We start from the raw sequence: 25,185 nt of genomic DNA, 5'->3' as shown, positions 1-25,185 counted from the left end.
AAAATTGTATTGGAACTTCCGCAGATATTTTACTGTGTCGGCACAATCTCCTTCAATTTCTCGCTGTCTCGTAGAATGAGGATTTTATGCATTTATTGGTCCTGAGTCCTGCAATGAATGCATACGATTTTTATTTGAAATTGTTGACTTACATGTCCAATGGACATAAACAAATTTCAGAACCTTGTCCTGTAGAAACCACATCAAACAGGTACCAAGGATTTAAGGGGATCAATACGTTTCTCACAATTGTTCCCGCGTACTGCAATGAATGCATTCGACTTTCATTTGAAATGATTAAATTACATGTCCAATGAACATAAATTAATTTCCGAACCTTGTCCTGTAGAAATCACATCAAACAGGCAATATTTAAAATGACATATAACTCATTAAATTCAGGTAAATATTGGTATAAAATTGCAATTAAAACAAAGGAACAAAAATCCTGCATTTCTTTCTTTACAACCTAATATTTTTCAGTACTTAAACATTCTCTTGGTTTTACGTAACCGAAATGCTGACATTTTCACGCGTACATTGTACAATGTACAAATAATCATAATTAATCGAATGAATCGATACAATGACGCGTTAATTGTCCGTCGATGAGCGCAAAAGTAGGGCAATGCAATTTCCAATTTTTGTAGACAAATTTTAAGAACGTGAAATCACCGGAAATTTTATTTTCAGTGGGAATAAAATTTTCGACCCTGCATGGAAAACGTTAGCGCAACCAACTGTATTGTTCCTGAACAATTTCCGAGGAGCAACATTAAAAGAAGCAAAGTTCCGTCTACAAAATAGCTGATTAGCATAAAGACTCTTACAGCGCAAGGACTTCCTGCGGAATAATGCCCATGACATTAGACCTCGCGTAAAAATTCGCGTAATTATTCAGCAAAAGGGGTAGTAGAACGTTCTACCGAATCTCCCCATTTCGTTATCAGCTGGGCAATACGGCGGATCGGACTCGCACGCGAGTGGAACAGCATTTAAACGCGATATCGTGAAAAAAAGAGGACGCGGCGTTGGCGAGTTGCAACCGCAATTCCATTCTTATTGCGGTTTACAGACCGGAGACGAGTGCGGCTAATCTACCTTGCGTGGATATCAAGGGCCACTTAGCCGTCGCAGTCAGTTTCCCTCGATAAGGGTTCTGCCCCTTTATGGTCTTGAAAAGGGAGACGAGGAGAGAGAGAGAGAGAGAGAAAAAAATAGCGAAATCACCCCCGAAGAACGGCGGATCTAGCAGTAAAAGCCCATACTAACGACGCGAACGGTATGGGGAAATTTACAGGAAGTCGGGAAAAATTGCCCTCTCCTTTATGTCCAAGATACCGAGCACTACCCAACATGCTTTTCGATGCTGGGGGGACAGCGTGGCCTTCGAATTGCTTTCGAGCTTATCGCCGAGCTCGCATGAAAGGCGGCCGATTAAGAGGGTTCCCGGATACGAGTCGGACCGTAAACCTGCGAAAATGTTGCAGATGCACGGACTGCGGTTATTTGCTGCGGTAGATCTCCAGTCGGCGAATGAAAAGTAATTGCATGGATTTTGGGGAGGTACTCCTGGTTTTGTGGACGTTTCAAGTGGTTTCTGCAGGACAAGGTACTGAAATTTGTTTATGCCCGTTGGACATGTAAGTCAACAATTTTCAAGTCAACAGATGTCATTTGTTTTACGCTCTATTTAATAATGCTTTCGATATTTAATTTTATTCAAATTTTTTTAAAATTATTTACGAGTTAAAACTAGGCCGAAGTGCCGCTCAAGCGGCTCGGAATAACAACGAATGCACAGTGCTCATAGAAAAAAATAATGCGAAAATCGCGTTTTGACATCCTGAAATAAAATATAATTTAATAAAAATTTTAATAAAATTAAATATCAAAAGCATAATTAAGTAGAGCGTAAAACAAGCTTTAAAATGACATAGAACTCATTAAATTATGGTATTGGTATAAAATTGCAATTAAAAGAAAAGAACAAAAATCCTGCATTTCTTTCTTTACAACCTAATAAAACATTTCTTGTCAAGTTCAATTTCCGAATCATTTTGTTCACATACCTCAATAGATCTAAAATGGATTTCAAGGATACTGTGCATCGCAAATGGTCCCCACGATGGCTGTTGCAAATTCCTTCGGAAACTAACAGTCCAGGCACCTTCAGCGGCAAGAAAGTTCCCTGTATCTGCGGTGGTCTGTAAAACAAACAAGCTGTTAATATGCGAACGTTAATGCAGACGCGTGTATGGGAGAGCTCTCTGCCCGGTTCTTATGTGCTATAAAACTTGTCGGCACATAGAGGCCGCGGTTGTGCCGCGAACTAGCGAAAACCGGCGTTGCTCTTGTGTTCTGCGAGTTATCCTCGCGTTTAAGCTCAACGACCAACTTTCGACGGTAAATGGAAAATGTTGCCGTCGTTCCTGCAAGTGAGCGCATCCCACAATTTTACTATACATTTTACTATACTTTTCCCTTATAAAGACGTTTTGATCACTGTAACTGTTAAAGGAAATGCTATGGCAAGAAGTTAAGAATTTTTCGAAAGAATTTACTGTTCCAGAAATATACCCTGAAATATGATTCGCCCACTCTAACAATAATAAAAAAAAACTTTTTGAAAACCACGCTTATATTAAAATGCACTAAAAAGGAGAAAATAATGTTTTTTTCTGGTTCTCCATAAAATACCGAATCCAGTTAAATGATAAATAATATTTTTCCCCAAAATTTTAAGCAATTAGTTCAAAAGTTCTACTGTTACAAAATTAGTGTCGGAATAGATAGAAATATTTAATATAAATTTAAATATTTAAATATTTAAATATAAATATACATTAGTCACTAATGTCATGATTTTGTTTAAATTTATATTAAATTTTTCTATCTATTCCGACACTAATTTTATAACAGAAGAAATTTTGAAATATTATTAATCATTTAACTGGATTCACCATTTTATGGAGAACCAGGAAATAAATTATATTCTCCTTTTTAGTGCATTTTAATATAAGCGTGGTTTTCAAAAGTTTTTCTATATATTTTAGTTTCTATTTTTATTGTCATCAGAAGCAAGTGTGTATACAAAATTTCAGCAAGATTGGACTATGGGAAGAGGTTTAAAATCCGATTACAAAATTTGACGCATACAACAAGAACACGGCAAGTTAATGGAAGCGTGGTAAAAAGCATCGGGAACGTTTTAATCAAACGGAGAATTGAATCATTTTCGCAGCGCTTGAAAAAAAATTTCCTCTCGAAGAGGTATAACGCAAAAAGTTTGTTTGCTGAGGAGAGTGAGGAAAAACGTCAGTCAGAGGCGGGTAAACTCGGCCGATTTGAATAGAATCGTCGGGGAAACGTAGTTCGCCGTCCATTCTTGTCGGTCGTCGCGTCCTTTCACGCTAGCGAGGGCAAAATGGCGGCGTCCGTGTAACCTTCGGCTTTCATAAACATCATTCTCCCACCGAAGTTATGTAAATTGTATTGACCTGTGACACGGGGAACCGGGCTTCTGAATACGGGAACGGCGAACTTCTCGAAGGACTTAGGAAGTTCCCCCCGGCCCCGAACACTGGCAACGGCGTATTCACGCTTTGCCAGAGGACGACGACGAAGAGGAGGACAACGAAAAAGAAGAAGACAGGAGATGGGGGAGGGTTCAATATATTGGAAGATACGCAAAAGAACTGCTGATCGATCCTCGAGAACGTAAATTACGGACATTCACGAGTATCTTCGCGCCTGGCGATTCCCTTCTCGGTTATTTCCCCATTCAGCCCTGTAAACCGGCTCTTTTTATCATGGAAACGTAAAACGCGTCTCCGATGGCGCATTGCTGTCCCTCAGATGTCGCCTATGGAGCATAACGCTTCTTCAATTCTATTGTCGGCGTTCTTTTTTACGCCATCTTTGATCTCTACCCTTGGGACGCTGTCTTGGGAAATTGCTACAGTAAAGTCGCGTTTACTGTCCGCGATCGAGTACGCGATCACTGTCCAGTGCCTACCCACTCCACTGTCATGCTGTCCTTCTCTACGTTCGGCTCCCGTTTGAACGAAAATCTGTCAGTGGCAGCCATCATGCTTGCTTCGGATGCCTTGTGACAGGCGGTATCTGCCGAATATTACAAATTATTCCGCGATAACGTAAAAATATGCATTTTGGGCACCGGACAGACATAGATTTGACTTTTGGGAATCACAATTGACCGCTTCTGAACTCCTCATTGCAATGTTGAAGCTTTATTTTAGCATCTAGATCTAGCAATGTGTACGTGTGCCACCACACTCTTGCACGGGCGTGCCGGCAGCGTTAAATGCAACGATTAAAAATAACATACAGCATTCCCAGTCCTTCCAGATAAACTATACAGATTCCAAATGGAACAAGCAAACATTGACAAAAGTCTCAAACACAATACAGACCTCGTCGAATCCACTCAAGACTCGTACCAAATAATTTCCACGAGAGCCATGTCCTAAAATCCACTATAAATTCAATGGAATCCTGAAGCTCCGTTGTCTCCTGCACCCCTTCAGGCTGATCAGAGGGTCCTCTCCAAGATGATCCAAATAAAATGCACTCTCCCATTTCATCGTGCATAAACGATAGTAGACTCTAGCAGGCGCGTTTCTGTCGCGAATCGTTACATCGAAAGAAATACCGGGTTTAACAGAGGGGTGGGTGGAGAGGGAGGGAAAAGGAGGAGAGTGGGTCCTCGAAAGACGTTCCGCAGAGTGGAGAGAGCCTCCGGTCCTCCTTCTCCTCGGCGATTAAAGTCAATTTGGCCCGTTCCCGTGCCTCATTGTCACGAATGCTCCTCGGTAAACGTGCTGCTACGGCTGGTTGCAGCGAGTGGCTGCAACAAAAACGAGAGAGGATGGATCTCCAGCCTGCAGTCTGGATATCTCCGCCGCTGGCTCTTTTCTTTCGGATCGAGCTCGGATATGGAAATGTCCGCGCGTTCGCGTTCGTTGTTAGCTCCGCCGCCCCGGCCTCGAATATGAGTAATTACATAAGACGGAGAGTGGGGGAGAGGATTCTACCCTCGTTAACGGGACGAGCATTTAGCCCGACGGTTTTCAGACAATATCGCACTCCAGAGGACTCGCCTACCGATGACGGAGTCCTTCCCACTCGCGTTTCCTTGACATTTTTCTGCTGCGGCTCTCGGAGCGCTTAAGGGCTGCGAAAGTAGGTCATTTTAGGAATTTATTAGCGACGAACGGAATGTGAGTTGGAGCTGCAGTACTTTCAGGGATGTGTTTGGGTATGGTTCAGTATTGTGGACGAATTTTTGCGGATCGCTAAAGTTGACGATATCTGTTGTAAAACGGGTACTTGAAGCTGATATGATATTTAAAATATTATAACTTCGAACGGAAGGCTTCAGTTTTCGAATAGATGGTAATTCTGGTTCAGGGGGGAATTTGTTATTGCATTAGTAAGAAGGGGCCAAGTTGTTTGTGGGGCGTGGAAGAAACTAGCGCTATAAACGCGGAGGAAACGACGCGAAATATTCGGCGAGAAGTATTCAGCTGTTTGGTATTCCGGTCTCGCAGGGTAGAAGAGCCGCGTACCAGCTTTTGTTTCGAAACTTTGCTGATTTACTGGCGGTGTCCACGGTTGCGCTTGCTCCCCGTCAAAAATTCATGATGTTTGGCGATGAATTCTTTACGAGGGACGACGCTCCTCGCGGACACAAACAGCCGAACGCGAACGAAACTGTTCCGGCCAGGTTGGCTCTGAGCTACTTTCGAATCTGCTGCGGATACCGTGCTAAACCAAGATCAGTCTACGTGTTTGTATGTAAATTATTCTCATTCCCATTTATTTCCACTGTACTATATCACCCGCGAAAATGCTGCAAATCGAAACGTCCGCGAAATCATTAGAAACTTTTACGTGACTAATCTACCATAGATTTGAAGATCGATGAGTCCGATAATTCTTCAGCCTTTCCATTTATCTGAATCGGAATTGTCGCCAAACAAAGCTTGAAGGACTCCTCGGATATTTCCATTAATCCGCAGTGACAATGCGCTGGAAGGTAGGGCGTCGGAAGACTGCAAGTTCTTGCAAGATCGTCATCGAGCGTCAATAGGGACCGGATTGGGGGAGTCACGAGTCAAGGGACAACTGTGACAGGGAAATGACGGCTCCCCTATCCCGGAGAAAGAGGAGGTTCGCGGGTGAACGCACAAGGACGTCAGCGAGTAGCTAATCTTCTCGCTTCGGTGTTCTCGGAGCTGCAGTACGTGGTTCTGCTCGCGTCTGCAAGAAATGCGGGTTCGATTGCTTGCAGTACCTTGCCTCTGACGTATCTATTTCACCCTCGTAGTGGAGGATTGTTACCCCTTTGTGCGAATTTATACATTTAATCATCTCTTGATGTACAAGATAATGATGTGCAAAGATAAAATAAAGATGAGGGACTGTAACAGAACCCAAGGATAGGTAACACAAAAATGTCGTAAAGAAAAAAGAAACTGTATATTTTTTGTATGGCTACATTTATTTCAATGCTTAAACATTGATTACAAACGAATCAAATTTTATTTCATCTAAAATGAAACGCGTAACATTCATATTTGTTAGACTTTGTTAAAAATCTTCATCACGAATCTGGCTCGGGGTACGGCAAGGGGTGTTTCCGTAAATGGAAGGATCGCTGGAAGAAATTTGTCGCTTCTAACGGACAATACATTGAAGGGGACGCCATTAATATCAACCAGGATTGATACTTCCACCCGTTACAGCACAAGGTCGGATACTTTCCGGACAGAGACCACGTATTTTGTCGGGTGCACTCTGGTCCCCTCGGAAAGGGATGTGTTCACCAGGGAGCGCGTTAAGCCCTGCACCGCTCTCTGGACGTTCTGCAACCTGCAATCGATTGCAACGCGCATAAAGGCTTGTTCCCCTGGTGTGCGAGAAGCTCGCCTCTCTTTCGTCCTCGCACGGAAAAGGCGTGCATGCACATTGCACATATCCACGGGCCAGGGGAACACGCGTAATCCCTTTTGTCTCTGCGGATGTTCCGCTGACGTCCCGGAACTCGTTCCAGGGGGGGCTTTAAATGGTAATTCCGAAGAGGGCGAGAGCGAATGGCAGCGTCGCGGGGACCTGTATAATTGAGCACTGTCGACTCTGAAAACGTTCCGCGAGAGGATCATGGCCGGGGGAGATCATGGTTGCTTTCTTAAATAATTGCGCCCGGCCAGTGTCGCACGCTCTGCTGACTCCGACGGCAGCTCAAAGATATTAGTCTGCTTGTACGGCTTTGTTAAAAATGTTTTTCAGGCCGTTTCAGAAATTTAGATTCCGTGCACTTTAGAACACAATGATTAACTCTTACGTAGTCAACTAAAATGTATTAAAATGTACTTTGACGAGCCAGACTCGTGATGAAGGTTTTTAACAAATATGAATGTTACGCGTTTCATTTTGATGTAATAAAATTTGATTCGTTGATTGATCGAATGATTGATTGAATCAATAGACTGCGGATCATCATGCAAAATAAAAATTGTTTGCATTGATTGCAAGACACAGGAGCCAAATAAAAATTTCATTCTTCTTTTCATTATTCATTATAGTTTCCTTTTATTTTTTCGAGGAACATTAACAAATTGTTGAAAGAAATACAGTAAATGGGTTTACTACACAAGGGTTAAACGAGTTTAAACATTTTTGTCGAGATTGCATGAAATCCGCCGTCCAGCCGAGAGGATTACATAAAGACACGAACGGAAGATTGTTATAGTGAGGGGTAAAGCTTATCAGCGGAAAATAATAATGCAGGATCAAGCTGTAATAACATTGCAACGGTATAGTAATAATATTGTGTCAAATAGGTGACAGCTGGCCGAGTCTCCAAGATTACAGTGTCCCGAGGCCATATTAGTGCACCCGAGGTCCAATGATCATTACAACCCCCTCGGTCAGTTGCGTTCGGTCACATTATTATCGATAAATCCCGCTTTCAACGGGTTGGTTAATTAATCTCTTATACGCAATATTTTATCATCGCATTTGTCCGAATTATTTCGCAGGCAGCGATCATTAAATTATTAATTAATACCGGAAAAGTATAATAATTATACATTTAATTATCAATCGGAAACGCGCGCGGTGAAGTTGCAAATTTTATGCAATCTATGGGCGAACCAATTTAAAATTCATAATAACGAATATGTAATTATCTTCATCCTCTTATTGAATAAATGTGGATCGACGTGACCTGCTTCGAAATATAAACGTAGGATCCTTCTTTACAACTATAACGTTTCCGATGCTTAAAAGTTTTTATTACAGGCACGGATGGCATGCTTGCGGCTCGCATAACCGGAAATATTGAAGCGTTCGTTCGTGACCGATGGTACTTCGTTACAAGTGGATAAATAGAACTGTTAAATTGCAGCGCACTATACTTTGTTTCCCGGTGTCTTTACGCTACTCCATCTTTCCATTTCCATTTGTCTGTTGTCCGGAACTGAAAGAGCTCGTTCTTTGTTGCAGATGATTGGATGAGTGCGTCGAGTGGGAAGTTATTTGGATTTCCTTCAACATTTCAACAGAATTCTCTTTCGCAACGTCGTCGATCGGTGAGTAATTTTCTAATTGAAAAACCCATTAAAACATCTCACCGGAGATTATCGATCTCTCGACAACGGGAGAAAAATTCGAACGCAAAACGAAGACAATTATTTTAAAACAGCACGTAATATTAAACAGTTTGGTGGAAATGTCAACGACAGAGCTCTTGGTCGTTTAAAAAATATTGTTAAAAATATATCGTCTCCTTCGTTTATTAATATACAGTTTACAATATCGGAGTTTGTTATTTCTTTTAATATTTGCGATTTATGGTAGAACATAAATGTGGTTTATTGCTTCTGGTTTTTAGTGGATTCGTTTGGGTTTTGCTCTTTTATTTGTATTTTATTTCAGCGAGCAGAGAGTTTTATTATTTTTTTTCCGTCTGTTTGGAAGGTTCAATTTTACGGAACGTGGATTTTTTTTCTTGTTCGAAGTTATTTTATTAAGAGCCCTGACATTTTATATTCTCGCTAGGTAGTCTGTTTTATATGATGAAATCCTCCTTAAAATGAAAGAAAGTTCTTTCGGAACGTGCGACGTAAAGTAGACTGGGGAGACGGTCTTAAATAAATGTAGATTAACAGCTGCAATTTTAGTCGCCTCTGGCTTGCAATTTTAGTAGCCTCCTGCTACACGTGTTAATTTAATGTATTATGTAAAAGTTCGAAGATTTATTCTAGCATTTACATTTGGGAAATTCAGATTTTCTTCCGAGTAAAGTAAATACATGACCCATGGTTTTAATCAGACCAGCACGTTCTCGTTTGGTTATTAATTCTTCAGACTTTCCAAACAATTATTGCACAATATTAATCGAACGAGTACGTATTAAATATGAAGATAAGAAGCAAACAAGTTTATATGCAGTATTTCCTGTATAATTTTCCAGTTGTTTTTCATAGCCTCTTATTCAAGACTATAAATTCGGCAATAAAGTGGGTGGGACACTTAAATGGGAATACTTAATTATCCCGGTAATTTAAGGTCGCAGTAAAAAAAGCTTTTCGACTCTGAAATTGCAGTATTTTAGCGTCAGCATTTCACGATTAAAAAAATCTTTTCTCAAAGTAATTTTTTACGGTACACATCGAGGTGCACAGACGCCTAATATAACTTTTGTAATAAGGTGGAGTGGGGCAAGTCCGTTAATTGGTTATTTTATTGTAATATGAACGAAATTTCTCCAGCTTGTATGCATCAATGTAGTATAAGTTAGTATGAACTATTCTACATAGATGTTGCCCAAGAATAAAGGTGTTTTCCTCGGTTAAATCAACCAATGCCAAACGGTCACGTGCGAGGTACACGTACAACTTTGAGGTTACCCTGAACGTGTAATAGTTTACAAGTTTTTAATATATTCTGTGTTGTTATTTTAGATAAGTACAAGAAATATTGATGTAGGTTTACATTAAATAAGCCGTTTTTATTGTATTTTTTAAAATTTATTGAGAAAAACACTAAGATGCACTTGCCCCGTAAATATCACTACACGGGGCAAGTCCGTACTATAACGGTGGGGTAAGTCCGTACTGTATGGGTAACTATAAAACTAAAAAATATATTTAATGCAATAAAAAGCATTTTGTAGCAGGCTTGACAATAATTCTTCTCTTGCCCCGTAGCACATGAAAGGTTCGAAAGCATTTTTAAACTTTGTTTTAATACCACTGAATCCACTTTCATATTTCAGCATGAAAGTACATGTTTGTTTAAAAATGGATAACCATAAAACTAAACAATATAATTTAATGCAATAAGAAGCAGTTTAGAGCAGGCTTGTTAATCATTCTTCTCTTGCCCCGTAGCACTTGAAACATGGTTCGAAAGCATTTTTAACTCTCAGAGACATGCCCCATTTTCGGGGCAAGTGCGTCCTAGTTGACACTTTGTACAATATCCTTTCAAAATGATAATTTTCAAGCAAAATTAGAATCCTACATAATACTAGTTCATCACTTATAACTGTGGCAAGAGTCTGATACCAAGAACGTTAAGTTTTTACATACCAGACTGAAAATACATCAATTTAAAGTCCAACTTCGCAAAAACTATGGCGGACTTACCCCACTCCACCTTAATGTAACGATGTAACGTTAACAACGTTCATCATATTTTCCGAATTTCCCAGTTTCCCAATGTTCCCGCTAACTGCCCGTGATCCCCCGAACGTGTTCTTATCGAGAGAGATCCCCTTTATCTTCCCGGAAGAGTGGACGATCGCATCGAGCAATTATCGCGCGGGAATTATGGTCGCGACGCGGATCTAGATGGCCGGCGTTATTCGAGTGTTTATCGCGCGGGCGTAGATTGAGCGGCAAATATAAAAAGGATATATAGCTGTGCATTCGCGGGCCGAATAATTTGCATTTAAATTCGCCGTTTAAATTTCAAATGAACCGCGATGGCTGGCGCGCGCGCGACAAATTGCTCGCGGGACGCGTGCGCCGCGGCGATTATCAGGAATCGGGGTTGACGAGCACACTTTCTCCTTCTCTCTCCTTCTCTCTCTCTCTCTCTCTCTCTCTCTCTCTCTCTCTCTCTCCTCCTGAGAGCACGAGAGAAAGAAGTACGCACCCACGGGAATCAAATTACATCCCAGCCCTGGAAACGGCGTAATCTCGCGTGACTGCCGAGCTCCTCGCGTTTTTCCAGCGACAATATCTCCTTCCGAGGAAACTCTCTTCGCTCGGTTTAATTTTTACCGCAATTTCACCGTCCGCGATGAATAAACTACACCCTACCCTTCTGTCCCCGTATGTGCGTATTACACGTACGAATTCATATTTCCCTCTGTTAACGTCCCTGCAACTCTTGCAAAAAAAAGAAAAAAGAAAAACGAACGAAAAATCCGCGTGGCCACGCATGAAAATTGCAACGCCAAGCAGAGGCGAATGGCGAGCTACGGTAATTGTAATTGCAAGACCGAAGCTGGTCTTTGTGGCTTAGAAAAATCCCGTGGTTAATTATGATATGTGTCCTCTGAATTTTTATCTTGCTGCTTTCACTCGAGGCGATCGCAGGAGGAGCACAGAGAATTGTGTTTTGTCTTGCGTCGAGGGGAGTCTTTGAGCACAGACGATTGTGTGGGATGTTCGTGTAGGATGTTGCCGTGGGACGTTCGTGTGCGGAGATTGTTTTTGTTCTGGCGAATAAAGTAGTCTTTCTTGTTCCTTCGAGCTTGGTAATTCATTCTTTCTTTGGGATGCGACTCTTCTGCGCCGAGCTACACGTATAATGTGCTGTTAGCAGAGATGCTTTGTTTGCGCTCTCTGCTGCAAAAGAATTTTGAATGTGGGGCCGTGGAAAAACCATGTGGATAGGGTTTTACCTGAAACTTTAATTTTTGGAGTTCAAGGTCACTTCAAGGTCGTATCTTTAAATATGCGATTCAAGAAGAATGACCCTCGAGAAATAACATTTACTTGAAACATTGTTTTCATTACAACTTTGAGATTTTTAGGTGGTCTTAGTTAAAAGTACCGCCCTCTATACACCAGAGAAATTAGTTTCGCATGAAATGAGACTGACCTGAACGTAATCGCCCGGAGGCACAAGACTCGAATACCGGATGTAAAGCAAGCGGAGGGTCGTGGATTCGCAGGACCCCTTAAATCCGTCGTGCAAGTTACACGGATCCGTAATTCGTATACAATAGCCGACCAGGCAATCTGTTGAGACTTCGTTTGCCTGGAAGCACGGGAGATCGATCGAAATTTGATCCAGCCGGTGGATAATGTATTCGCGATGGCGGCTGGTAGTCGTGATCGCGCAAACGAACGGGTATACAACGCCTCGGAACGAATCCGCCGTGCGAATTCAATCATAAAATCGTAAATGTTTGAACAGAGAGGAACAGGCACACGGACGGCTACAGTCGGTCTCATAACTGATGGTTCACGCTTCGATGAAAAAGTTGTGAAAAGCAACTTCCACTGTTTCTTGATTACTAAACACAACTTTCTCATAATATTCAGTACATCTAGTAAATTTATAAAGAAGTTATTCTGATGAAAGCGTGCGCCATCAGTTATGAGACTGACTGTAGCCAGAGATAGAAGCTAGAATTGATCTGACGAGCGATGCGACTCGATACAATTGCAACGCGATGCAACGATGCGACCCGATACTATTGCAACGCGATGTACCGATGCAGCCGATGCACCCTGTGCAGCGTTATTGTCGCGGAGGCCGCAGTCGGGCCATCGATCGAATAAATTATCTCGTTCTGTTTGCCCTTGTCCCTTCGTCCTCTCCCTCGCCTCTTAGCCCTCTCTTCTCGAACGGACCGAACCATTCCGAGCAATAAATTCCCGAGCTAATTACGCCTCTGCTCGGACATTGTTCTTCGTCGCTTCTCCCGACGTAGTCGTGTCGATGCCCCCGACCCTGCAAAACATCGTCTTCATTTATTATCCTACGAGTCCTGTCGACCCTTTCACCCTCTCTCTTTTTCTCCCTCTGAACGAATGGTAATTTGCGCTTCTTCTGTTTCGTTTCTTCATTCCCCTTTCAATTCTCGAATTGCTATTTATTCTGCAATTCAGATTTTTGTTTCGACGTCTAGGGGGCGTGGATTTTGTCTATTATGACCGTAGAATAATTTTGTTGGGCGCGTAAAGATGATGGAGGGTTTATTAAAAAAAAAAATTGTGGGTTTATAGAAAGGGTATAGTGGCAATTAAAAGTCTGTAGGACTCAATTAAAATGTTGTGTGCAGCCAACGAACAAAATCATTGTGTACCATGTCCCAGGAATATGTTGTAATATTGCCTTAGAATCTCCCTTATTAATTTTTAATTTACCCGGCACGTGAACGCGTGTACAGCACAACGATGAAGATAATTTTTTTCGGCAGAGAGTTTATAACGAAGTAAGTAGGAAATAAAGAGCGTTGTCATGAAAATATACTTTGCCCGGGGATTTGCATATTTTCCCGGCATGTTCTATTCTTCGTTTTTGTATTATCCTATCGTGAGCATTCTAAATCTTCTCTTTGAAAAATGGATCGCTGTAATACGTTAATGGCGCGTGAAAATTGCAATCTCGGTAAACATTCCGAAATAACATAAAACCATTGAACTAATGATGCAGGGAATATTAAAATGTTAATGCCTAACTAGACAGCGGATATTTATGCAAAATAAAAGTGTTCTGCTGTAATATCAAGAAACTGGAGTCGAATACAAAATTGAATAAAAATGAACATAATTTGTCACGTCCAGTGGTTCAGCCGTTAATAATAATCGATAAAATCAATCATGTATAATTAATGACATATATGTTCTGAATTTCTTTTTATACTTGTTGTAATAATGATGTACGAGAAATAAAATATGAAATATTATAATTGATAATGAATGTCGAGCTATCGTATGTTATGTCATTTTGAATTTAAATCTTCATTGAACGAATTAAAAATGTAGCGAAATTTATTTTATTAAATGATTCAGTCATTTTCAAATATAAATTGTGATCTAATATTCGTTGAAGCCTGTTCATCACTGAAGAACGTGAAGATTTTTCAGAATAATCGATGAGCGATGGATTGTTCCTCGATCTATGAGATGCGCAGAGTAATATGATACAGCAAAGAGGATGATAAAAGATGCAATGTACACGGTTAAGAAGAAAGTGATTAAAAAGAAACTCAGAAAATATATGTCATGAATTATGCATGATTGATTTTATCAATTATTATTAACGGCTGAACCACAGGACGTGAGAAATGTAACAGTATTTCCAAGTTCTTGTTATGTATTTATTGTTTTAAATTGCGCCTACTCATTTTTGTTATAAATACATGAAATCCGTTCTATATACTAAACATTAATAGATCTACTGCTTGACGAATACAGGCGAGATTTACCCTGAATAATTGCAGCGATGATCAGCTGCAGGACTGCAGCACCGCACCAGCTGTTTAATAGATATTTGATATCGAGTTCGCACTTCGCAGTCGCGAATGGCTGCTTTGGCTTCATTGATTCATGTTCCCACGGTGTCGGAACTTTTACGCACAGCAGTAAATTAGAATGTCGTAGAAAATATCGCGCAGCTGTTAGTCACTACGTTCCCCGTTAATCGTACGTCGTCGCCCACCGAAAGTTAAGTGGAACGTATTTTGCAGTTGGTAATTATTTGCTGTTCAGCTTGATCTTTGACGGGGCTCAAACTTCGAAATACCTAATATTCCCTGCTCCGAGTTTCCAGCTTTGGAAGAAGAAACGCGCGAAAAATATTGAAACATTTCTACGAGAGATTCCACGTACCGTGAAGAACTGAAAAATACACTGTCGCGTTAAGTGAATGAACAAATTCTCTCTGTCGTTTTTCAATACGATTGTAAATAAATAAACATGCTGAAAAACGGCAAGGTATCCGGATAAATCGAGCGACGCGCATGCTACATTATGAATACGCAATGTTCGCGAACAAAACGAACAATAGCCACGTTACATTAAGAGTTTAATTCAATGAAACGAGAGGCGGATTTTAAATATTGAAATACGAGAGAATACGTACTTTCTGATGAAGTTATATCGGGGACGAAGGAGCCGATCGAGCGTAAAAAGGAAAACAATGGGGCGAAATGCGCGTCGTTTAATTATTTAATCAGGGCCCAGTGGTCAAGTAGGTTACGCGAGCCGATCGAAGTCCAATTGGAAGCTAGCGTTGGACCGGTAGTCGTCCTCCAATTGCAATTGCTGACGCGAATCTACGTACACAGTGCTCTACACTCTACACAGAGAGACGAGAGAAAGAGAGAGGGACGGAGGGAGAATGTGCGAGAGAGAGGGAGAGACATCGTCAGGAGCGAAGGTCTCAAATTATGCACGAGCACAATTAACTGACTGTAAGCGGGTTGTCGATACACGCTGCCATTTACCATATGCTTCTACCGATACGCTCGTTTCGCGCATTAAAATAATTATCCCGTCTCGATGACGTATATATACCTCAAAGGCGAACGAACGTCGCGCAACTATCGACTCCTCGACGCCTGTTCTATGATCAATTTCGCCAAAACCACGCCCGAAATTCCGGCCGCGGATTCGGAGGACCCTGCAAGTCGTTTTGCACACCGGGTGTCCCATAAATATCTACAGACCCTAATGTTCTTGCTGAGAATCGAATGGAAAATGGATAATGTTACAGCAGGTTCACTATTAACCCCTTGCCGTATTTTAACGAGTCACACTCGCGATGAAGATTTTAAACAAAGTCTAACAAATACGAGTGTTACACCTTCCTTCCAGTTGATGTAGCTATTATTACAGCTCAAATAGCGTTAACAAGTTGTTTAAAAATTGTCTTATTATAAAAAAAAATTTCTTAAGGGAGTTCTGACTAAATTCCACTCTCATGATAGAAACGGCAACACTCAAACTTAAAAGTGTAGAGAGCGCTATAGCTCTAGGAAACTTTTGAAAATCGCCATGATAAAGAAACAGGTCCCGACCTGGTTAAAAAAAAACGAGTGTTACACCTTCCTTGTTAAGTGAAATAAAATTTGATTCGTTTGTAATCAATAGACTGCGGATTTTATGCATTCATGACAAAAATGGGTACGTACAATTTAAGACAGTGGACATATTAAAAAGATTTAAGGCCACCAGTGTATTAGTTTCACCTTAATAAGATAATTAAAAGAAGAAAGAAATTTTTATTTGGCTCCTGTGCCCTGCAATCAATGCGAACATTTTTTATTTTGCATAAAGATTCGCAGTCTAGTAATCAATATTTAAGCATTAAAATAAATGTAGCCATAGCAAAAATATACCATTTTTGGGAATAAAGACGTTTTAATCACTCTAACTCTACAGAAAATGTTACGGCAAGGGGTTGACGAATTCAATAGCGAGCATTAATATTGAATGGACAGTTTAGTTATACTTTTTGTATTGAACATTTTGGCAGAAATTTGTTGGACACTCTGTAGATCGATCCCGAAATTCCGAGCAATGTTACCGCGCCCAGAATTCAACGATTTTAAGCTCTTCGCCTGGCGATTCTGTAGATAATAAATTTCTATGCGAGTTTAATTAAAAGCGAACGTAATTGACTCGTCGAAAATTTTGATTTCGATCAAACATCCGACTATCCGGTTCATTCTGCACCTATAGATGTATGCGCACATCTACATTGCTATTGGCAAAGTAATTAGAAACCGGCGCGCGAGAAATGTGTAAAAATGATCGAGCAAGTAAATTGAATTCCCATGTCGGGAGCTTGTTTCTTTTGGCTAATAAATTAACGACTAGAAAATGGAGGGTTTTCCCGGAACAGCGAACGGTGATTTATATAAAATATAGTCGGCGTGCCCGGGAAAATATTTCAAATCGCGAATAAAAATGAGATGGCTAAAACTGTAGAACTAGAAATGAAATGGGTGGTATAAATTTATAGAAAAAATTTATTGTATAAATTTATAAAAATGACAAGATTGGTTTTATTTCTACTTTGTGCGGCTCCTATTATAGTACGTGCTCTACTAAAGATATTTATACATTTATTAACAGCAAATACGATCGATGGAAGAAACATGTTCTCTATAAGTACTTCGAAAACAGAAATAGTACTCCTAAGTATACTCGAACCTATGCCAGACAGTTTCGAACCTTTTACAAGTACTTTGGTAAACGGAAATAATACTTGCAAGTATATGATTATTATTATTATTATTATTATTTTTATATACGGACCGAGGTCCTTTTATACAAATGTATATTCGAATCTTGTGCGAATAGATTCGAAACTTTTATGAATATCGTACCGGGAATTCTCTAGTTTTTCTAATCATTATTCTTTTTACCTTTAAAATCAATTATGTTGTCCTCTCATGCATAATTTAATTTAACATTTATAACTATACTTTCATAATCTATCGGATCTATTAATCTTAAATAGTTACGAATTTAATAAAGAAAGTGCTTAAAACCTACTGTATGCAGTTCTGATTTTCAAGATTCTAGTATTACTTGTGAAAGATTCGATTCCTTTCAACATCGAAGTACTTATAAGTATCTTTTCGAAACTTGTAATTACTAATTCCGAGGTTCGATATCAGTTTGTATAAAATGAATACTTTTCAAATATAATCATTGAAACATTGTTGCTTTTAAATAGTAATCGAATCCCATAAAATGAAATTTGGTTATTGAAATTGACTCGGATTCGTGAGTACATATTGAACTTGATCCCATTCCTACTGAAGAGCCATAATTTTTCCGCCATAACGCAGCTAAGAAAACCGCATTAGCGGGGCGATGCCTCGCGAAATTTACGAAGCTCTTAAATTGCGCTGTGTTCGGCGTCGCGTCGTTCAAATTCGTTGGGCTCGCTCCTAAATTCTGGTTGTTGTTCCCGGCTACAAATGGAACTACCTACCGAGAGAGAGAAAGGAGAGAGAGAGAGGGGGAGAGAGTTACGCGAGATTTCGCTAAATATGTGTACCTATTATACGAAATACAAGCTGGCAGCATATGGCAACGCCAGGACTACGCTTGCCTAACCCATCGGGGCATCATTCATCCTGGCATAGCGGGAGCAAGCGCGGCGGGTTATTCCCTGTGCCACTGCATCTACAAATATTTAAATCATCGATCAATCATGGCCCGCGGATACGTATCGGCCGTCATACATCTTATCTGAGAGTTTGCCGACCGACCCCCGGAAAAAGAACTCGCTGGGAAAACCTTATCGATCCGTTTCCACCGGAAATGCCCGGGAAAACCGGATCGTTTAGCCAGAAAGTAGGCTAACGTCGCTGATTTTGCCATCTGCGAAAAAATTCCCCGGCAACCTCCGAGTCGTTTCCTGAACGATACACGAAACGTTTAGGCGAACCTGTTATTTCAATCGTGGGGAAGACGGATTATGTGATTTACAGACTGAAGGAGCTTTCTTATTAAATTGATGAAAGAATTACTACAGTAAGTCCTCGACTTACGCGGTTAATTCGTTCCACCGTTTTTCGCGTAAATCGAGAAACTGAAAGATTAATACTCGTTTGAAAGGGCAATTCAAATAAACCAACTACGTTCATGGAAAATTGATGCAATATTTATTATATTGTACACAAGCAGAGTAGGGCAATAATCAACTAACATTTAAAAATGACTGATAGTCTTTTTGAATGTTAGTCATAGCAAAATTTTGATTAGTTAGTGATAACTAATTAATAATATTAATGTACAATATGTTAATCGCACAATAGTGACTGATGACTAAAGATTGACGACTGATCATCAATCTAATTCACTAATAAGCAATAGCTAACGATTACTTAGAGCTGTGACTAAGTATTTGCCATTTAGTTATCTCATCAACAAGTTTTGAGATTGTTAAATATTAGTTGATTATTGCCCTACTCCGTACACAAGCAACACCTATCTCTGCTTCTGTCAGAGATGTACCGACAAAGCTCCCGTTCTGGCGATCAAAAAACGAATTTCACAGTTCGGAATTGGTTTTCCGATTCGCTTCTAAGAACCCGCGTAAGTCGAGGACTCACTGTATTGTCTCTTCAGTAGAGATAATAGGAGGTTCGAGATAACGGTATTGCCATTCAGAAAATCAAATCCGCAATTTTCCTCTCCTTTCCGAGAGAACATTTCACAATTTTTGCTTCGCGGAAATTCCCTCGGTAAATTCGCAGAAACCCAGCCAATTAATCAGATTTCGCTGGGATAACGAGCAGACAGCAATGAAAATCCTGAGGATTAAAGAGAGAGCGTTAGAGAGCCTCAAGAAATAAGATCGATTGTCCCGTTAAATCACTCCAGGCTTTATCCAATTATCATCGCAGTTGATTCTCCTACAGAATTAATAAAACGTCGACTGTATTTCAACTGTATGTCCCCGGGATTCGAGAAAAATCACGATTTTTCCGAGATAGCTAACATAGAAGCGAAAAAAAATTAGAAAATGGAGTTATACCAGTTCTACGGACAACGCGGCAAACCTCCGGCTACCTAATTGTTCGCGGGGGCTGGCGTAATAAAGCTCCTTCGTGCTCCCTAAAAGATTAACGAAATTCATTTTTCTCTCGTTCTATTCCTCTCTCCGAGGAAAAGACCAGTGGAGAGTTAAACGTAGTCCCATTACGCCGCCATAAAATCGGCTACAGAGAGAAATGGAACCCGATACAAGGGTTACACGGGCTGTCTGCGGTTTTCCGTGCTCGTAAGGATTCCTGGCGTCGTAACAGCTTCATATTCCATTACGGGGATTTCGGACGGGGCGAAATGAACTTTTAGCGGGGCCTGCTGGAAGACATTGCGTGAGGAACCTGCTGCTGGCCTGCAGATGTATTGTTGCACAGAATAATTGCGGGGGCTTCGAGACTTAGCCTCGATTCTGCGGAGAAAGAAATCTCCCGTGGAAGTCGCGTCACAATTTATTCAAAGAAATTGTATTGCTTCGCAGAATATTGAGAATTGTTCAAAACCACTTGCTAGAAATGTTCCCGAGACTTCAAGGAAGAGCTAAGAAAAACAAAAAGTACACATTTTTATTTTACTCCCATCATCCGAGACTTTGATCCAAGAGGATATGAATATTCGAAAAAATTCTCGTCTGAAAATGAAATGTGTAGAAACATTTGTTCCATACTTGCATTAGCAACGTAGTAGTGACGTACTGTCGACACAGGATTGAGGTTTAAAACGCGGACATCACGCGAGAGGTGTAAATGGGACGTCGGACAATCAACGTCGTCCGACATATTCGTTGTCGCGCCAAGTGTTCGAAATTAGGCACTAAATGGCAAGGTACACGAGCGTGATGTCCAACAGGATAACAGGGGCCCTTGATCGGTAGACCCGCGCACGCAACAACGACAACACACACCGCGCATAAATCCATAGACCGTTAATGATGCCGCGACACCTCTCGAAACAGGATCCAGGTGGTGCCGATGAAACGCCATCGATCTTGAGAAGAACGACGTTGTCGTCGCTGGTTGTCGTTCTACAACAACTTGACGCGAATCACCGAAATGTAATCCGATCGTGTCGTCCGTGCAATCCCTCTCGTACCTCTTGCTCGATCGTTTTTCCAACTGAACGAAGATCATCGATCCGTGTAGAGCCTGGTTGAAAATGTCCCCATGCGATTTAGAATCGTTGGAAAATGTCTCAAATTTCTGACATCCACGTTTTGCGCTCGCACAGTAATAAACCCAAAGTGATGTTGAACAGGAAGGTGGACGATCTTTAAATATCCACGTAGAACCTGGTTAAAAATGTTCCTATGCGATTTAGAATTCTCCTCAGATTACAAGAAATATTTAGAAAAATGTCTCGGATTTCTGATATCTACATTTTGCGATGGGATCAAAGTTGAATAACTCGGAGAAAAAAAATCGCACAGTAATGAACTCAACGTGATCTTGAACAGGAAGGTTTACAATTTCTAAATATCCACGTAGAACCTGGTCGAAAATGTCCTTATGCGATTTAGAATTGTTTCCAGATTACAGGAAACATTTAGAAAAATCTGTCGAATTTCTGGAATGCACATTTTGCGTTGGGATCGAAGATGAATAACTCGGTGAAGAAAAATCGCACAGTAATGAACTCAACGTGATCTTGAACAGGAAGGTGGACGGTTTCTAAATATCAAGTCATATTGATCTAGGCGATCACTATCACAAAGAGCTCGCTCAGATCGTTCGGGCTCCTGTGAGACGCGACGGAAGCTACACATGACAGCGGAAACCGACATCGGGGAGGAATTACGTGTCCGTGTTAACGAAAATTTGGAGTTCACGACCGCGGTACATCCGGCGTAGAAGATCCTAGCCAGCTTGAACCGTTGCCACCGACAGCCGCCGGCATATATTTTCAGCTGTCTGTCCATTCCCGCTGTCCGCGCGGCCGCAACGCTAACGGAATCGTGTGCCGGCCGTGTCTGCGGTCATCGCGGTAAAATTCGCTAGTTGCTATCCCTGTGTCGCGGTGCCTTCCAAGCAATTGTAAATCGAACCACCTCTCCCTTTCCACCGTTTTCTCGTACACAACCCCTCGCTCACGATCGAGCAACGTTCCCACCGCGGAATCATACCGACCCTCGAGCGTTAAATTGTTAAACAACAATTATTCCGCTGCCCCGGAGCTTCGCGAAACTCGAAACTATGCTTCCGAAACAATGCCGCGACGATTCCAGACACTGTCCCGGACAATGCTCCGTGAAATACTGCGCGTCTCCAGCTGAAATGCGCTTCCGTAGAATGCGGAACCCCGAGTTGCGCAACTTACGCCTGTTTTTGTCCCGACTACGTAAATATTGAGAATCGTTAAAAACTACTTGGTAGGATTGTTCTCGGTACTTGAAGGATCAGATCCAGTTGAGAAACGTCGGATTATTTGAACAAAATGTTTGCTGAATCGTTAGCAATTATTATGTCATGTCCGGTGGATCAGCCACTCTCACATTTTTAACCCACATATGAAAATTGTCGACACTGGAAATTACGAAAATCCTTAAATTCTTCTACATGCTTTCACATACTAATGTATCTTCTCTTCTCACCTACTGATTGCTAAGTTCACCATATTCCAATGAAATCATAATCAGCAACATCTGTCATTTGGAAAATTTTCAATTTTTCGCCACCTCCGACAAGATTGTATTGCATTTAAGTTCGTGTGTATTCACATAAATTAAATGTAAATTATTTCATACTTTTTAGTGCATTTTTTTGAAGTCGGTTTAATTTTGTTTTATAAAATTTTTTATCAATCATGTTGCACGAGAAGTAAACACTGAATTTATCTCATAAACTGAAACTCAAGAAACTCCGGAAATCTGTTTTATTGAGCAAATGTTACTCACCTACGAAATATTCTGGTTAGGACCGCCATCACACTTAAAATTCAATTTTGTAAATTTACCTCGGGCGAGAAAATTTTTTTATCGAAGTTCCACTTGCACCAGCTGAAAGCGACAATTATCCTGTTTAAAATCATTATTCATTTATTGCTCTGCGATTTTTTTTTTGGTGCAGTTGTTCAACTTCAAGTTGAACCCTTTTTGCCGCCTTTTTTAGGTCGCGTGAGAATTTAATAAAAGTATTGGGCGGATCGAATTAAAACGAAAGGAGGGTAGCAGTGCAGGCGACGCACAGTGGGCTAACGATACCCTGAAAGCATTAGTTCCAGCCAGTGAGCACCGGTTCCGAAGTTAATCATACTGCTCCGCGGAGCGGAACGTTGTTTCTTAGATCGCCGGGATTACCGTGTCGAGATCTTGCGTTCCAGAAGGGCGACTAGAACAGAGCATAGCATAGCAGAGTAAAGTAGAGCCACGTGCTCGCCCGGGCTAAACGCTTGCGACTGACAGCCTTATATTTTCCGGTGTCCGTTTTCTGCTCGTCCGCAGTCCGCACCGTAATCATCGGTAGCGCGTGCCGAGTGTTCCTGCGGTTTTCGCGGCCCGGCCTCGTTACGCCCTGTTAAACTCGCGCGCCCTCCATTGTTATTTGCAAACGCCGCTTCTGCCTTGCTCGACCATGCTCCTCGAACGACTAATTCGCCCCGGAAGAACTGGAATCTAGTTTTCAGTCTTCGCACAGTGCGCTTAAAGATGCGAACTTTGTCAATTTTGGGGCTCTGAACTATGCGAGCCTTGCAAATTTTAGGACGCTGAAGAATGCTAATATTGCAGATTTTTCTGCGCCGAAAGATTCAAATTTTTCTAATCTTGGTGCGCTTAATGATGCAAATTTTTAAAATTTTGGGGCGCTGAAGAATGCTAATATTGCAGATTTTTCTGCGCCGAAAGATTCAAATTTTTCTAATCTTGGTGCGCTTAATGATGCAAATTTTTAAAATTTTGGGGCGCTGAAGAATGCTAATATTGTAGATTTTTCTGCGCCGAAAGATTCAAATTTTTCAAATCTTGGTGCGCTTAATGATGTAAATTTTAAAAATTTTGGGGCGCTGAAGAATGCGAATATTGCATATTTTCTGCGCCGAAGGAAGCGAGCCCAAAAAATTTTGGTGCGCATAATAATGCAACCCTCATGGATTTTGGTGCGCTGAGCGAGGAATTTAAGTTATAAGGGGAAAAGAGAATTTCTGGTGTTTGTGGCTATCGAATTGGTGGTACATCAAACAAACGTAAACATTTGAAAAGCTTGTCCCACTAAATTATTGCTCACGCATCACCAACCAAATATAGAGCCGCAAACGGCAATTAAACCGAACAATAATGTAGCGAGAAATTTATTTAATATGATCATGTAGCATCAAACAAAACAACATATTGCTACGTTGTTAACAAGATTTGATCACCATTTCCAAATTCAAATTACTCGCCTTCTCTCTCTCTCTCTCTCTCTCTCTCTCTCTCTTTTATTCGATTACTCGTGTCATTTCTGACCCGTTTGATCATTCATTGGACATACTCTATTCCGTATAAAATTGAAGAATTATTATACATCACACCACTATATTTTGATCGGAAAATGGTCAATCTTTGAAATCCTGTAACAAAGTCCCTGTTTCAAAGGCACTTTGTACTTTGTAATAATCAAGTGGAGAGCTGAAGCTGAATGTTATTTTGAAAAATTCTTGAAATTCCGCGCAAAGCACTGTGCGGGGCTCGGAACATTCTAAAGTATGAAGTGATGCAGAAAATTTTAATTAAACTACACAAAAGTAGAAGTTCCGCACTTTAATATGCACCGAGGTAGCATGTTGCACGACTTTTTTTAACAAAGTCTTCGAGAGGAATAAATTTAGGGATGAAAAGGTAGAGCATGTATCCTTTAAAATGAGATGCGGTAGAACACCGTACGATTTTTTTAAACCAAGATACTGCGGTTCAGATATCGACCCACATTTTGCAACCTCAACTTCAACGTTCAACTCCACGTGTCAGCATGAGAAACTTTCCAGAAAAAAAAGAATCAATTGGGCGATATTAAAGTAGAGTCTATGCCCTTAGAAATGAGCTCAGGTAGAACACCGTGCGATTCTTTTTCGCGGAGTTACACCAGTTCGAAGATCGCCACTTTTCCTTTCGAAACTTTCCTTTCGGACGAGCGCAGAGTGAAATTTCGAATCGATCGGTGGTCGGGAGGTGAAATGTTTTTCTTGGGGGCGGGTTGTAGATCACAAAGCGTCGCGCACACCGGCCCGAAAATTCTTAATGACCGGACTCTGGGCAAGGAGGCGTAAATAACGCGCGTGTAGGCAGGTGTGCCGGTGACAAAGCCTATTTGGCCGGGAGTGATAGAGTGGTAACATGAAATCGAAGTAGAAACGGTTGACCTGACACGTCAATCACGCGGCACGCGATAAGCATCGTGTCAAAGGACGACCCCTGGCACACACGGGGTCATCGTTGCTTGTGCCCCGTGCAACTGGATCGATTCCCGTATTATTCGGCACGATGACGATCACGATAATTCCGGCGTCCACGTCGGCCATCAACGATCTCTCTCTCTCTCTCTCTCACACACACACTCTCTACCACGGCTATCATTGATTTCACGCTCGCGCAGCTCTCTCAGCCGGACCGGAGCTAATTTTATGATGACGAATCGCGTTCCAATTATATCGC

General features: G+C 41.1%; 1 protein-coding gene across 4 annotated transcripts in view; it reads left to right on the top strand.

Moving 5' to 3' along the window:
- LOC143212132 (uncharacterized) overlaps nucleotides 1-25,185 on the top strand; it is a 272,339-nt gene that overhangs the window by 72,851 nt on the left and 174,303 nt on the right. For all 4 annotated transcript variants that reach the window (XM_076430549.1, XM_076430548.1, XM_076430550.1 and 1 more), the window contains exon 2: nucleotides 8,533-8,618. The gene's annotated coding sequence lies outside the window, so the exon portion shown is untranslated. The remainder of the gene's footprint in view (nucleotides 1-8,532; nucleotides 8,619-25,185) is intronic.

The sequence above is a fragment of the Lasioglossum baleicum genome, chromosome 9 (genome assembly GCF_051020765.1).
Source record: "Lasioglossum baleicum chromosome 9, iyLasBale1, whole genome shotgun sequence".
Classification (NCBI taxonomy): Eukaryota; Metazoa; Arthropoda; class Insecta; order Hymenoptera; family Halictidae; genus Lasioglossum; species Lasioglossum baleicum.
The sequence above is the reverse complement of the archived record's forward strand: the minus strand, read 5'-3'. Positions and strand labels throughout refer to the sequence as shown.